The sequence below is a fragment of the Benincasa hispida genome, chromosome 10 (genome assembly GCF_027475165.1).
Source record: "Benincasa hispida cultivar pf3 chromosome 10, pf3_genome.v1.1, whole genome shotgun sequence".
NCBI lineage: Eukaryota > Viridiplantae > Streptophyta > Magnoliopsida > Cucurbitales > Cucurbitaceae > Benincasa > Benincasa hispida.
Window position 1 is genome coordinate 23,553,530 of NC_143487.1, and position 16,056 is coordinate 23,569,585.

Below are 16,056 nucleotides of genomic sequence, written 5' to 3' on the forward strand. Positions count from 1 at the left end.
AAAATTGGTGTAAGAACAAAAAAGATAGAAGAAAAACGATAATATCTATATGAGAAAAAAAATGAGGATATTGATATCATTTGTTTTAAATTTGATTTTTTTCGAACTCAATAAAACTTTAAATAAATTGATCGCTATACTAGCAATAGAAGCAGTTCATTTTTTTTTTTTAAAAAAAATTAGAGTTATTTTTGCAATGAAGTATTGATGGTTTTTGTTAATATACCAATTGTGAGGATATTTTTGAACTTTGTTTTTTAAGTTTAATAATATTTTTGAAATTTTGAAAGTTTAGAGGTATTTTTGAAATAAAACTTTAACATTTTCCATCCAAAACTAATGACAAAAGTATTTTTGAAATCTTATTGAAAGTTTAAGGGTATTTTTGAAAATTTTGAAAATTCAGGAGTATTTTTGACAAAAAATACTAAGTTTAAGGCCATTTTTTTATAATTTAACCAAATTTTTATTGACATATCGATACTTTTATTAATATTTGTATATTTTATAGGGTCACATCAATATTAATGGTGAACTGACATTTTCATTGAATCCTAAAAAATCATGAAACATAAAAGTTGAGTAACAAGATGTTTCTAATGTGAAATATAATATAAATAATAAACATTAAACTTGTTTAAAAATGGAGAATGTTATCTGTTTATTTTTTTTTTAACTTTTTGTTTTTATTACAAAATTTTTCAAAAATATCCCTGGCATCGATAATTTTATTGAAATCTCCATCAACAAATATATAAAATTGAAACTTTAAATTTTCATCAAGATGGACATTATTATTTTTTTTTTGAAGAATCATCGACATTATTTTAAACTTTGATGATAATGATCTCTTCATATTTTAGTCTTATATCTTTGAATTTTAATGTATTTTATCTCCATTTTTTTAAGAAATATTTGAGTTTTTAGTTACATTTCAAAAACAAAAACAAAATTTTGAAAACTAAATCTTGTTGGGTAATGTAGTAGTAATATCTACTTAATTCTTTGTTCTATTGTTTACTTTTGGTGTTTTAAAATTTAAAGCTAAGTTTTGAAGGGAAAAAAATTATTTGTTTTTTTTTTTTATTAAAATGTTTAATTAAAAAAGACAAAAGCCATTGTAAGGAAAAATTGAGAGAAAAAACATACATTTTTTAAATCAATAATAAAAAAAATCAAATAACCATTAAACAAGGTTTAATTCTTTAGTTTTTAAAATTTACCTCTTTTATCAATAGAAAATGAAAAGAAAAAGAATTTATAAATAAGAGTAAGTGTTTAGAACGTTTATTTATTTATTTTATTTTGTTTTAAAAAAGGAAACATTATAGTTTTAAAAATGAATTTAGTCGGGATAATTATTAAATAAGGCGAGTTTGAAGTCATTATTAACGTGAGAATAGTTTTATTAAATAATAAAAAAGAAGTTGGGGATAATACAGTACATGTGGTTTTAAAATTTAATTAGGTAGTGACTCTATAATATCTAATCCAATCACAAATGCATTTGGTCTACAATTAGACTTTATGGTGAAACAAATTTTGCTTATATTAATTAATTAAAATTAATATATGCTGCTAAGTTAGCCATCAACCGACCCCACATTCCTAAACACAGGTCGTATTAATTAATAATTGATTAATTAATTTAATGTTGTACGGAAAAATATTTGTAGACCTATTCTATTATTTGTATATATCCAAGAGTCTTTGACTTTCCCCAACAAATTATTGAAAAGTGGAGGCTATTATTTCTATAATTAATTAATTAATTATAATAATATATGTAAGGAAACTTTTGTTTTGAAAATGGTAATCACATTGTAGTATTGTTCTCCAAAAGTTTCAATTAACTTTCATTTTAAAGGCATATAATACAATTTATGTTGTTTGACTTTTACCTTTCCTTTGATAAATAAAACAGAAATCATATAGCTCCACGTGTATATAATAAGAATTTCTTGTTCTACTCTTAGAATCTTGATTGAATACTTCTTCTAGAGATTGAGGATTATGAAAATTGAAAGAGGAAAAAAAAAAAAAAAACCGACACCGCAGATCGAATAGTCAACATTTGTTTGAGGAATATGATGAAAGAAAGAGGATTCGAATATTTTAGGATCGTTTGATAACCATTTAATTTTTTAAAATTAATCTTATAGACATTATTTTCACAATTACATTTCCAAATTTCTTCATTTGTTATTTACTTTTTATCAATAGTTTAAAAAACAACATAAATGATGAAAACTAAAAGAAGTATTTTTTAGAAATGTGCTTTAATTTGGCTAAGAATTCAACAACTGTATTTAAGAAAAATGCAAAGCATTATAAGAAATGAGGAGGAAATAAACTTCGTTTACAAAATCCAAAAACAAAAAATGAAATGGTTATCCAACTAAGTCTTAGTATTTTGGACAGAGAATTTGCGTTGCAGTGTAATTCTATAATATTAATTAATAAATGAAAAAAAGGTGATTTTTTTTTTTTTTTTTTTTTAAAAAAAAAGAAGTGAGTTTTTATATTTTTGTGTATATATAGATATATAAAAAGAAATTTCTTCTTCTCCCCGCAATCGAAGGAATTTAGGGAATTAATAAAAGAGAAGGCCGGCATATAAGATTAAGAAGTTTCCATGCTTAAAACAAACATTATCCCCTAATATTGGCGGTATTTATGTTTCGTGCCAAACCTAAATTCTTGCCCTAAAAATCCAATATTAAAAGTTCATGAAATTAATACAAATATAATAATAAAATTAAATTAGAGAAAATACCTCTAACTTTATATTTCGTTTCAAAAAATACATATGAAATTTCAAAATTTGCAACTTTCAATAAATATTGAAAAATATCCTTATCATTATTATTAGGTAGAAATTGGTAATACTATTTGCAAAAATACCTCTTAACTTTTGGAAGTGTCAATAACATTCTTAAAGTTTTTTAAAAATTAAGAAAATTTTAACTGGTAACATATGGACAATTATAATGAATGACATTTTTCAACTTTTATTTTGAAAGGCTAAGAATGCAATTTTTGAAACAACGTGCTTATAATTTTTATTGTTGATATATAGTGGTAGGAGTGTTTTTTAACTTAATTTTTAAAATTTTAAGTTACTAATGAAGTTTGGAAAGTTTATTGGTATTTTTGAAATAAAGTAGAAAGTTTAGAATTATTTTCTATTATTATTATTATTATTATGTAAAAATGAGTTTGTTTGTTTGTTTTTTTTGCCAAAAAGAAAGATTGAATTTGTGTTCCGGGGCTTGGAATTTCACCGTTTGAATATTAATTTTCCTTAATTCTGTATGTGCCTGTCGCTCCCTTTAACAAATTATCCAATCATCTACTTTTTCCTTTTCTTTTTATTTACGTAATTAGAAAAGACTATTCCAATTTCCCATTTTCTTTTCTCTTCATCATCTCTGTCACCAAACATATCCCTAAATGGGAGAAATTTCAAAGAAACCCTAAAAACTATAGGGTTATCGTTACAATTGTCCTTTTAGACTTGTAATTACAGTCCGACTTCTTAATCTTACAAAATTTCATAATGAACAAAAACTACATCATGAAATCAATACAATAATGGTTACAAATTAAATCCTCAAACTCTAAAATGAGTTGACTCAATAAAATTTAGAAACCATAATATTAACAATTAAAAAACGAAATAGTTTTCAATCAATATTGAGCTCTCATCTCCCTTTGTAGTTCAAAAGTTGTTTGTACATGTGTTTTGTACGATTAAAGATTTAAATTACAACAAGTTTAGAAGTTTAGTGAAAAAGTTGATCAAATTAATTGAAATTGAGTTGAAGTTGTTTTAGGAAAGAAATATTATTTAAGATGGTATAATTAAGAAGAGCATATGAAAAACAAGGGATGAAGTGAGCATTCCAAATGTTATGATTATTAAATGAAAGTCATGTGGAAAAGAATGGAGAAAGTCAAAATATGGAAAAGAAATGGATAAGAGAAGAGAAGAGAAGAGAAGAAAGAAATGGAGGGGGATTGTGCCTAACAAAGTGGGATTGGTCAATTATCATGTCCATCCAAGCCATGGGGGTGGCTAAAGGCTAAGGCACACCAAAAATTTTAATATTATTATTTCTGCCAATCATTTGGCCTTATCAAGGCCTTTTCTATTCTACCTCTAACATGACTTAGCAAATGGCAGCCCCCAGTTTGATTTAAATCCAAACTATACTATCTACCCTTTGTTTCACTAAATCAAAATTTTCAATGTTTGTGGGTATCTTTTTGTTTTTATTTATCTTTGTGTCAAAAGGAACATAGTATTGTCTCCTTTCAATTTGAAAGTTCAAATCCACACACTACTATATTTTCAAAGTTTTAAAATACTCGCATATTTGGATACGTTCTCTTAAAAAATGATTATAACCCCGAGTTTATTTGATTGTACCATATCTAAAAATGATTTTACAAAATGGGTCAATCATTTTTTACACCTAACCTAACCTTAAAAAGGTTCTAAAAAGAATAGAATTTTAGAATTTAGATATGTTTAATAAAATGAAAAAACGTTATTTATCCATACTACATATAAAAGGGGTAGGAGGGAAGAATATTTAATTTATACCTCTATTTTGTCCTTGCAATTTGTCATAATTCGTATTTTATTATTCATTGCAACTATTTGGGTTGAGATGGTTACGTGAGAAGTGGTTTATTCTTTCGTGTATGAGAGTGGTCTAGACCATAGATATGAAATATTATGATCTAACAGTATAGATATGTTTAAATGAACAATCATGTCATTTGTTCAGTTATAACCATTCAAGTCGAAGTCGTTACACGACGAAATGATAAATCTTTTTTGTGTATGAGTATATGTAAATCATAAATATGAAAAATCATGTTCTAACATTGAGATATGCATACACATACTTTCCACTATAACGATTATTTGGGTGAAAGTGATACACAATAAAATAATGTATCCTTTCATGTATGGATTTGATTTGGAGAATAAATATAAAATATCACGATCTAACAATTGAGATATGTTTGAACAAATAATCATATTTCTTACCTTTGAAAATTTCTTAAATTCCTATTTTTTCATTCTCTTGAAATAGTTGTCTTATCCCTTGAGAGGAGAACATATTTATCTATGACATTGCAACTTTAGGCACCTCTCAGAAATGCTCTTTGATTTGAAAAGATAATTGTTCAAATAGTATTATTCTCCTCATTGGTTAAGACTTTGAAGTGTAATTAATTGTGGTGGCTGTGTTATGTTTGTCTCAATGAAAAAAACCATTGAAAGATTCATTATTCAACCTCAATAAATATATAACCTCATTTATTTTTTATGCAACTAGCTAACATATTCAAAATTGCTTGTTAAAAATAGTTACATCTCTTTTTTTATATATTTAACAACTCTACTAACATAATCTTAGCCCAATCAATAAAGTATATATACTCGAGAAAAATGCTTAAGTACTAATACCTTTCAAGTAGCATCTACATTTGTACATCCTATCAAATTATTCAATAAAAAATCGTCATATGGGACAAAATCTATTTATCATTTTAAAACATTAACAAAATATGTCATGTCATTGTTACTTGGTCGAAGACTCAAGTCTTGTCGTTTGTTTGATGTATATATATATATATACAAAATGCATTTTGTTTAGGAAAAAAAGGGCACTGCACATTTTAAATGTGATGAATGGGAAATTGAGCATACCTTGAGCGGAGGCCAATCCTTTCGCCAACATTTTGTCTTTTTATTTTATTTTACAATGTAATGTGCATTAGTAAATAATGCATTATTAAAATTAGACAGTTTTCATATGTTGAACGAATCTGCCACTTATGTTCTAAAACTTTTGGTAAATATCACATAAATCAATGGGCTTTGTATGAGGAAAGGGGCCCAACCTCAATATTTTGGCTCAACACCACAAAATCCCTACACTTATTGGCCCACCACTATGTTTCACTTCAAAGTTCAAACTCAAAATTTTGACTCATTTAAATTTATAATTCTTTTAATTTTGTAAGATTTCGACTATGACCAAGACCCTTTAAATTATGCATATGAAAGCGTTTGTTAAATTATTTACTATTCATTTATTTATTTTAGAATAATACATCAAATGTGGGGGTGGAAAATCAAAATCCAAATCTACCTTCTCTTTAAAGAAGTTGGAAATTGGGTTAAATGTTTAGCTATATTTATTAACGAAAGTGATGGTATACAATACATTCTAGTATGTGTCAATTATGAATCTGAAATTCCAAGCATGGAGACAGATTTGGAATATTGGTGCAAGATTTTTAAAGTTGACAATATTTGAACAACTTACTTAATTTTATAAATCAATTTTTAAATTATTAGTTTCTCAATTTTAAGTATGTGGTCGATAAGCAAATTTTTAATTTTGTGTCTAACATAATATCAAATCTATTCAATTTTTTTTTAAACTCACACTTATTTGAATATAAATGTGAAAGTATGATACCTTATTGTATTATAGAATTTACTTTTATGTGAAATAGATTTGTTAATTTGAATTTTTTAAAAATATCCTAATGACCTATTTAATACAAAATTGAAAATTCAAGACCTACCTTTTTTCCCCTTAAATTCAAACTTATTAAATATAAAATTATGAATTAATTTTAAGTCTAAAGATCTAATAAATAAAAACAGAAAAGCTTAGAAATTAAATTTATAATTTAGCTTAATTAATCAGATAAATCGGCATGTTACCATTAGAGATTAAAATGAAGTATGAACAATGAAGGGAAAGAATGAGCTTGTCACTTGGGTCCAATAGAAATAATGGGCCGAGAAGAAACATGCTCATAAGTAGAAAAAGCCCAAAAGAAGTTAAAAGAAATAAAAGAGAAACGGGAGGAAATAGCGGGGTATCCTTTTTTATTTTTTACACCAGTGTGTTGCACGCATGACATATATTTTTAAACATTTTTTAATTCTCAAATTACCTTTGGTATGGTCGATTAACAATTTTTTCAAACACTGTATAATTGTTATACCATGTATAAATTCTCAATAAAAATATAATGTAAATGGAATCGTCTTTTGTGAGACCGTGCATCAATTCTCAATAGAAATATAGTGTAAATGAAATTTTCGGTTATGAAACTTCAACCTAACAGATTCAAGAGATAAAAGTGTCAATTTTTTTTCCCATTTTAAAATTTGAAATGACGGTTTCATATATGTTTTGATTTGATTTAACCAATTTTCAAAAATATTCAGAATTAATCTATCTTTAATTTATTTTGATTTTAATTTATAATATATCTTTAGATTTTACATTATTTTATTTGTTTTTTTATTATTTTAAATTAAGATTAAAATCTTTAATCCTAGTTAGGATTTTACTTAATATTTTATACATATTATCATATAAAAAATTGTATATTTCATTTAAATATTATAATTTTTGTATTTTTTGTAATCACATTTTATTCATTATCATTTTATTATATTATTATTTCATTAATTTGTCTTTTTGACAAACAAATAAGTATTCACCTTTGTAATCTTGTTGTTTTTGCTATGCCTCTATAACGAATTAGACTTATTTCGAAGGTTTTGTGATTGATGGAGTTATAAATACAATGTATCGTTGAAACTTAAATGAAAATGAAGTTATGAATACAATGTAAGCTTCTATCCTGATTTTTCTCCCAAATTATATTTGAAAATTAGATTTTATCTTACTACTTATTGAATTAATCACAATAAAAAAAAATTTTCTGATTTTTCTCTTCAATTTATATTTGAATTTATCTTTTATTATCAAATTTGATTTTATCTAACTAACTTTCAATTTGTTTAAATATTTGTTATAAATTCAATTGTATTTAAATATTTTTCATTATTTTATACATATTGTTATCAAATTAATTTGATTTTTTTTCCATATATTAGTTGATTTCAAATTTTTCATATAGAAACACAAATAAATGACTTGATGTACTTAAAAAGAAATATATAAATGGGAATTAAACTTTAAATATTTGAAACATGTGCGTATCTATATATTTTGCTCAATTTGTTATTAATATTACTGTTACTATCATCATCATCATTAAAATAAGATAACAAAAAACCATAAATTTTGTCTTCCTCACTTAGTTGCCCCCAAAATATCTTTTTCTCCTTCTCAATCTCACCAACCCTTTCTTGAATTCTATTGTCTCGACTAGCTTTTGATCACCACTCACCAGGTCGCCGACCTTTTTTGCTTGCACACATATTTTCTGCTTTTGTTTCTACTTTGAACATCGTTTTTAACAATGACGTTATGAGATCGATAATGTTTAAAGTTGACTTCAAAATCCTATGAACAAAATATTCATGTGGAATGAAGACGATGGAATTCCCTACAATTGGTTTGATGTCAAACACAATCATATTTCTAATAGTTACATCGTTTTGAAGTTATAAGTCTCTCAAATACTCAATTGCCAACAATTTCACTGGTACAATCAACTTTGCTCTTTCTCACCTCAGAGGAAGTCTATTGTTGTCGACATCCATAAGTTTTTGACTCCCATTGTCTGGTTGTCATCTTCCCTTGCATACATGCGTTCTATAGGCAGGGTGATTTTTAATTTTTGCTTATGAAATGTTTAGATACTGTATATTTAAGGTTCAAGAATTTCGAATTGTTTTTAAAGCGGTGTATCTTTTCATTCTTGTTTGTACTTATTGTTTTTAGAGTTATTTTGTCATTTACTAATTAATATTTTCTATTATATATATATATATATTGCTATTTTTATAGTTTTGAAATTTTTTTTAATTATTTTTTCAAATGAAAATTTAAAATCTACTATTTTTCTTATCAGCTAAAAATAGAAGTAGAAAAAGACCATAATTGGAAGTGTTATGTGGTCATTGTTCAAATCAGGAAAATCATAGTGATTGGAGAGATATGTAACCATACTTATTTGAAAAATAAAAAGGTCAGAAAGGAAGGATGAAAATTATATTGAAATTTTAAAAATGTTATTGGTTGTTGTTTTTTAATTAAAAGAAAAAGTGAATAAAAGGGAAGATCAGAAAGTGTTAAGGCCCACTGTGTGGTGATGTTGAGATAAAAGAGAGAAATTAGTATGGGAATGGCCAAATTTTTGTTTTAAAAAAAGGGTTAGTGGATCAAAAGGATTAAAAAGAGAGACAAATTATATGGAGTGTGAAATGTTGAAGTTTGGAACTCTCTCGAACAAAGATAAAGGGCAAAACGCCAAATGAGTGGACGACATTTGTATAATATGCTTTAAATCTTATTTATCACATACTCTTTCTTCTATTTTGATTTCTATTTACACCTATTTTGCATATACATGGTTAGATAATTTGGTTTTTTGTTTTTTTTTTTTCAAAAAACAAATCGGTTTGTTATCTAATTGAATTTTCTATTTTTCAATTTTGAAAACATTTTAAAAATCATTAAGGAATTAAAAAACGAAAACAAAATTGTTTTTAAAAGCCGTTTTCTTTGCATATGGCTCTTGTGTTTCAAAAAAAAACACAATCAAATTAAAACATTTTTTTCTTGCTTTTCTTTTGTTTTTTGTTTTTTGTTTTTTTTTGTTTTGTTTCGTAGAAAATTACTGACTTTGCAATTTGCAAAACCATGCATGGATTCACGCAGAGACTGAAAATTGATCAAAAGCTGACAAGAGGAGATAGAATTGTATGTGCTCTCACTTTCTCCATTTGGTATTTTTCCCTTTTCAAACCTTTTATCAATATTCTCCTCTCCTTGGATGTTTACATTTCATTACATGCCCACTTCTATATTGGAAGTCTATTTCTATATATATAAGCAAATGGTTATTTGTCTATCTCTTACCCTACTTTTCTTTTTCGATGTCAACGTCAATTGCAAGATTCAAACACCTTAATTTTTTATCGGGAGTATATATATACATAAATCAATTGAAATATGTTTAAGATGACCTCCTATATATTATTTATAGGAGCACTTACAAGAATAACAAAAAATATTCTTAAATTTACAAATTTATTAATGTTTTTTTTTCAAAATTTGCAAATGTATCAAAAAAGTATAAAAACACCTTTCCATTTTTATTCTCCAAATTTACCCATATTAGTGTATCAACATGTATATCAGTAGTATATCTGATATACTTTATAATTGATATATCAATATATTTGGTATATCAGTCATCTGATATACTTTATATGCAATATATTAGTTGACTAAAATGCCAAAAATAAAGTATATAAGTTATACAATGGATATACTAAATTTAGCATTCATAAACTATATTTATCAGTCAAGAAGTGCTTGTTTATTTACTATTATTCATGGACCTAGTTTCTTTATTGTTGTTGTTGTTATTATTATTATTATTATTATTATTTTTTGTAAAGGTTATGAATTGCAAAGAAAGGGAGACCTCACAGCCTAAAGTCAAGCCACAAACCAAATACTAAAACAAGTCAACAAAGTAACAAAACGACCAAACCCCAAAAAGGAACAATCCCTCATACAACTCAGAGAAAAAAGTTCAAAGGAGAAAAGAGCACATGGTACTCCACAAGAGAAGCCCCAACCATTTAGAATAATATATAAAAATCTCAGACTGAATATCTGGACTAATTACCTAAGGAGGATGTGAAGGGGAACCATGAACATGCCTATTATGTCGTAACCTATTCCCTTTGCTAAAATGGAAAATCCAAGCAAGCTCAGTATCCCAATATGATATCCTATGGGAACACTGACCCCACAAAAGTATGTCCTCCCAGATAACCTTACTCAAAGAACATCAAAAGAATAAATAATCCCGAGACTCTACTCTAGTAGTATACAAAATACAATCACTAGAGATATCAAGACACCATCGTCTAACACGATCACGAGTCTACAATTGATTTCGAATAGAAAACCACGAAATAAAAGCATGTTGAGGAATATTTTTCCCCAAATCAAAGAAGGCTAGCCCAAGGCACCATAGGATACCTAGGGCATAATGTTGGGTTTTATGTCCTAAAACTCGTGGTTTTGTAAAACAATAAACTTATTTGTAAATCGATAAAGTTGTTATTGAAGTTTTGATTTAATAAAGTTATTATTGAATATATGAATTGCTTATTTCATTTTAGAAATAAATCCAATAAACTAAAGCATCCATGACTATTACATGAGTACTTGAACTTTATATGGAGACATAAGAGTGGACAAGTTCGAGTAAACAGTCAAAATGATCTATAATATACGAAAAAGGTTGGGTGACTTATTCTAGTAACACTATTGGATGCGACCCACTTTGTAGTTGTTACAAGGAGTTGTAAAGTGCTACAAATGAAGTGATCCTGATTTGTTCATGTGGTGACATGAAGAGTGAAGGCGTCCTGTGCAACGAGTTTTCATAAGATCAGACCAAGAAATAAGTCACTCTTACTTTATAATGCTATTTACTGTTTAAAGACTTGACTATTTCATAACGATGACCTAGGTAACTTAACCTTAATCCTAAGCTAACTATGAACTTCTGTTTATTCGGGATTATCTTTAGATTTGCATAAGTGAGGGTTGGCTCAATAGCGTCGGCTCAATAAGCCTCCCATTTTAGGGGTAAGATCGGGTAGATAGCTGGAGACATAGGTTGTAAGAAGGAATTCACTCCTACTCGCTTTCAGGGATAGTAGAGAGGTTGTTCCTTTAAGTGCTGACTTTGAGTCTTGAACAAGAGGCCCCACCCTGTCATTGGCCCGAGTGGGACTCGGTTTAATGATCGGATCACAAACTAATTGTTCATTAGACGATCAGTGAGACTTAAGGATCAAGAGGTAATCTCGGGAGTAAAATAACCATTTGACCCAACCTTTATTATGAGCAACCTGTGAAGGGTTAACTTACTAATCATGGTTATATTGAGTGGACATAATATATCTACAGTGAGGGAATGAAACTACTGAACTTTAGTGGAGTGACCCAGTAGTTAACGAATAGAGGTTAATTTGGTATAAAAAGTTTAGCCAATTAATCTCGGATTGTTGAAGCTCATGATCTATAGGTCCATTAGGCCTTCCTACTAGCTGACAAACAGAATAAGTCTTAGAATAGCGTGAGAAGTTGATTTGAAACGTTCAAATTTAGATTAAGGGAATTAATAACACGTTGAGGAATATTACGCCCCAAATCAAAGGAGGCTAGCCCCAAGGCACCATAGGACACTAAGGGCATAAAGACTCCTAAACACTAGTAATGAGAACATACCAGAATGAAAAGGGAGCCAGGTAACAAAATCCTCCCTTCTAACCTTAACATGAATCAGCTGAACTTGCACAGAGAGGTCAAATAGATCCTTAGAGATAGAAGACCAGTTTCAAGTCCCATCAGGACAAAGGAATTCACCCACCTATACATGAAGGGAATTATTAACATCCAAGATAATTGCAGTACTATACTGGTAAAGAATGGGGCCCCTGTCCAACCATAGGTCATACCAAACCGAACAGTGACACCCATTACCAATAGAAAGTCGAACCAAGTGTCTTGATAGCACCATAAAAGTGTTATTATCCTAAGCTTAATTCGAGCTCATTCTTGGATTTTATACGTTTATTCCTTGATTTTGTAGGTTTTGAGCAACTAAAAGATAGAATCGACAATTGAAGTTGAAACGAGATGAAAACAAACCAAAATAGAGTTTTGAAGCATCAATTATGAAAGAGAGGAAAAATGATGGTTTTTCCTTGGTGCCAAGCGTAGTTGCGCTTGCTCGGTGATGTTCCCGACGCAAATACTAGAGGCATCAATTTTTGGGGTAGCCCCGCAACGCTACCATATAGCACTGCGACACTACGTACTGTGATGGAAGAAGAGAGCGTCGCTACACTACCGCAACCCCCTACACTTCAACAAGTGAGGCCAAAGTTGCTGCGATGTCCCTAGGCACCGCGACGCTGACCACTTTTATAAAAGAAAAGGTGGCCGATTAGGCCAATTCTATGTTTGATATTCCAAACTCAAACTCCATTTTCTCTGGATTTTCTTTTCCTTAGTTGCATTCTTCTTGTAATTTTGATTTCTTTACGTTATGACTTCATCTTGGCATGATATGTGTGACTAAGGTAAATGATTCTAGCTTACAGTTAAGATGGAACTAATTTTGATTCGTGAGAACTTGTAACTCATAGTTTGCTGCTGTTTTCGATGGATTTTCTACGTATTTTACCATCTATGCTTAAAAATTATTATGACTTGATCACTCATTATCTTTTCTTTGCTTTGCTAGAGAGGAGTGCATCTTTGTGTGTGAATCGCAATTGGGCACAAGTTAGAACATGCTTGTACGTAAATTGTAGGTTGTCTAAGATAATTTGTTTGCTACATTGCATAACTAGTTCAAGAATCTAATCGTTAGTAATTTAGGGCTTTCCCAGTTACTAATGAACTTGGCTAGATTACCTAGGCTTAATGCGATGTTTTAATTAATTAAGCCTCTTTTGGATCCAGTTAATTAAATATCAAAACTAACTAAAAAATTGATTAATTCCATAGGGCCTTAGTTTTGATCTTAAGTCAAGCTAACGAGCCAAGAGTAGAATTGAACATGAAAATAATCTTTAAAGTTTGATGAGCAACCAAGCAAAGAAATGAATTCCAAAATCCCTAAGTTAGGAATTTAATCAAATCGAGACATCTCTTTTAAATTACACTTTTATATTTATGCACTTTAAATTCATTTACAATCAAAACAAAAATCTCAAGACCTCCTATGACCATTCAAATTCATCAATAGGCTTTAACATCTCAAGATTCTCTATGGAGACGACATGTTCCCACTAACTGCAAGCTCTTGAAAGCAGTTTATAAATTATTTGTTTGGGGTCTCAACAGGCATCAAACAAATTGGCACCATTGTCGGAAAATCTTAGCAATTGTTTTAGCCAATTCTTGAATTCGATTTAGTGTGTGTGAGTTCCTTATCGTGTAAGACCTGTTCTTCTGGAAGTCTTAGACTTCAAAATTTTGTAGATATAGACAGGAAAGATTAGTGACTTTAACAAGAAAGGAGGAGACAAAGAACCAGTGAGCAAGAGACCGCTCAGATTCATCAAGGAGTTTAATCAGAAAAAAAGGAGGAGTTAGAAGACTTACAACCTGAGATAGACATTGGGGAGGCCGAAGCTGTCTGAGCCTCATGACATAGTAGCCTCTGTGCATAGTCTACCCTGCCACTATTGTACCATTCGAGATTAAGACGAGTCTGATTAATCTTTGTCTAAGTTTAATGGCAGTGCTGGGGAAGACCCTCACAAACACTTGAAGGACTTTCATGTTGTTTGTAAAGAGATGAGACCGTTGAGATTTCTGACCTAAATCTCGTAGTTTGTAAATTTTTGTGAACAAATTATTAATAAATAAAGTATTATTAATTTTCAAATAATTATTATTTATTAATTCATATCTACATTAAATTAAATATATGATAATTAATTAATTAAATTGATTTAATAAATTAATATTTAATTAATAAATTAATAAATTAAAGTAGTTCTATTTATTTAATATGTAATTAATAAATATATCATTAAATTTGATTTATTTAATATATACTTATTAATTATTATTAATTAAAGGAAAAGAAAATAACTTCCCTGCTTTGTGGTGAGTGGGGGACTTATAACCCTCCTCATGTTGTTTTTCCTAAATGGAGAAATCTCTTTGTTTTTAAGAATGTAACTACATTTATTTGAGAGCTCTCTTAGAAGAATTTTGGACCCACATTCTCTCTAAAAAAATCTCTTTCCAAAAATCAAAACAAAGAAAAGTTTTCTATGTTTTCTCATACCCTTTCACAAAGGATCTTACAATCCCCCTTGTTCTAGAGAATAGTGGAGAAGAACATATTGATGGTGTTTGAATCAAATTGGTTCGTGTTGCTGGTTTTCAAGGTTGGGTACAGTTTTCTAGAAGAGTTCTCCAAAAGGTATTTTAATTTGCACTCTTATCTTTCATATTAAACTTGCTAAAACTTATGTTGATTTTTTGTTCTGTGTAAAATTCTTGTAACAAAAATGGGCAAAAGTGATCACACGCTTCTAAAAAAGGAATTCAATTCCTTCAGAGACCCCATGGAGTCACTGAGGAGCAACTAAATCATAGAGCATTTCCCATTTCTCTGGAGGCAACACCAAAGATTGACCCTACTACCAGCCTCATGGTTCGATCATTACATGGAACGAGCTGAAGAAGCTATTTCTAGCGAAATACTTTCTTGTTTCAAAGGCAAACAACATCAGAAAAGAGATCTATGACATAACCCAAGGTGTGGGGTAAACACTGTTTGAGTAGTAGGAGAGATACAAACAACTCTGTGGACGCTTCTTGCATCATCAGATATCGGACTAGCTGCTTATTCAGTATTTCTATTATGGATTTCTTTCTAATGGCCAAAGCATTATAAATGTTGTAGTAGGAGGAGCCCTTGCTGATAAGACCGCTTCTAAAGCTAGGTAGTTGATCTCTAGGATGGCCAAGAACTCACAACAATTTGGGACATGAACAAATGGAATCACCCCATCCGATTCACTAGAGGTAAAAGAGTTCTGTTCTCAACTATCTAGCTTAGCTGATTTGGTGAAATAGATGCTTCTTAGCAAAGCTTAGACCTCTATGGAGGAAGTTCACTACGCTGAAGGCCAGAGAGGGCAAAAACGTGATCCATATAGAAATACCTACAACCCCGGATGGCGAGACTGTCCCAACTTTTGTTAGGGAGGTCAAAGAGACCACCAAGTGAGTACATCCAGCAGCCCTAGTTCACCATTTGAGGATGTGGTGAAGTCCATGGCAGATTCCATGTTGAAATTCCAGCAAGATGTGATGACTTTTTTGTTGGAATATAGAAACATGCAGCGGAAGAAAACAGGATCATTAAGCATTTTAATTCCTCAATTTTGACGTCAAAATAAGCATGTTCATGAAGAATTAAGAGGATTTCATTACATACCTTTGAAGATCCTCTTCAAACTCGAAATTCAGCTAC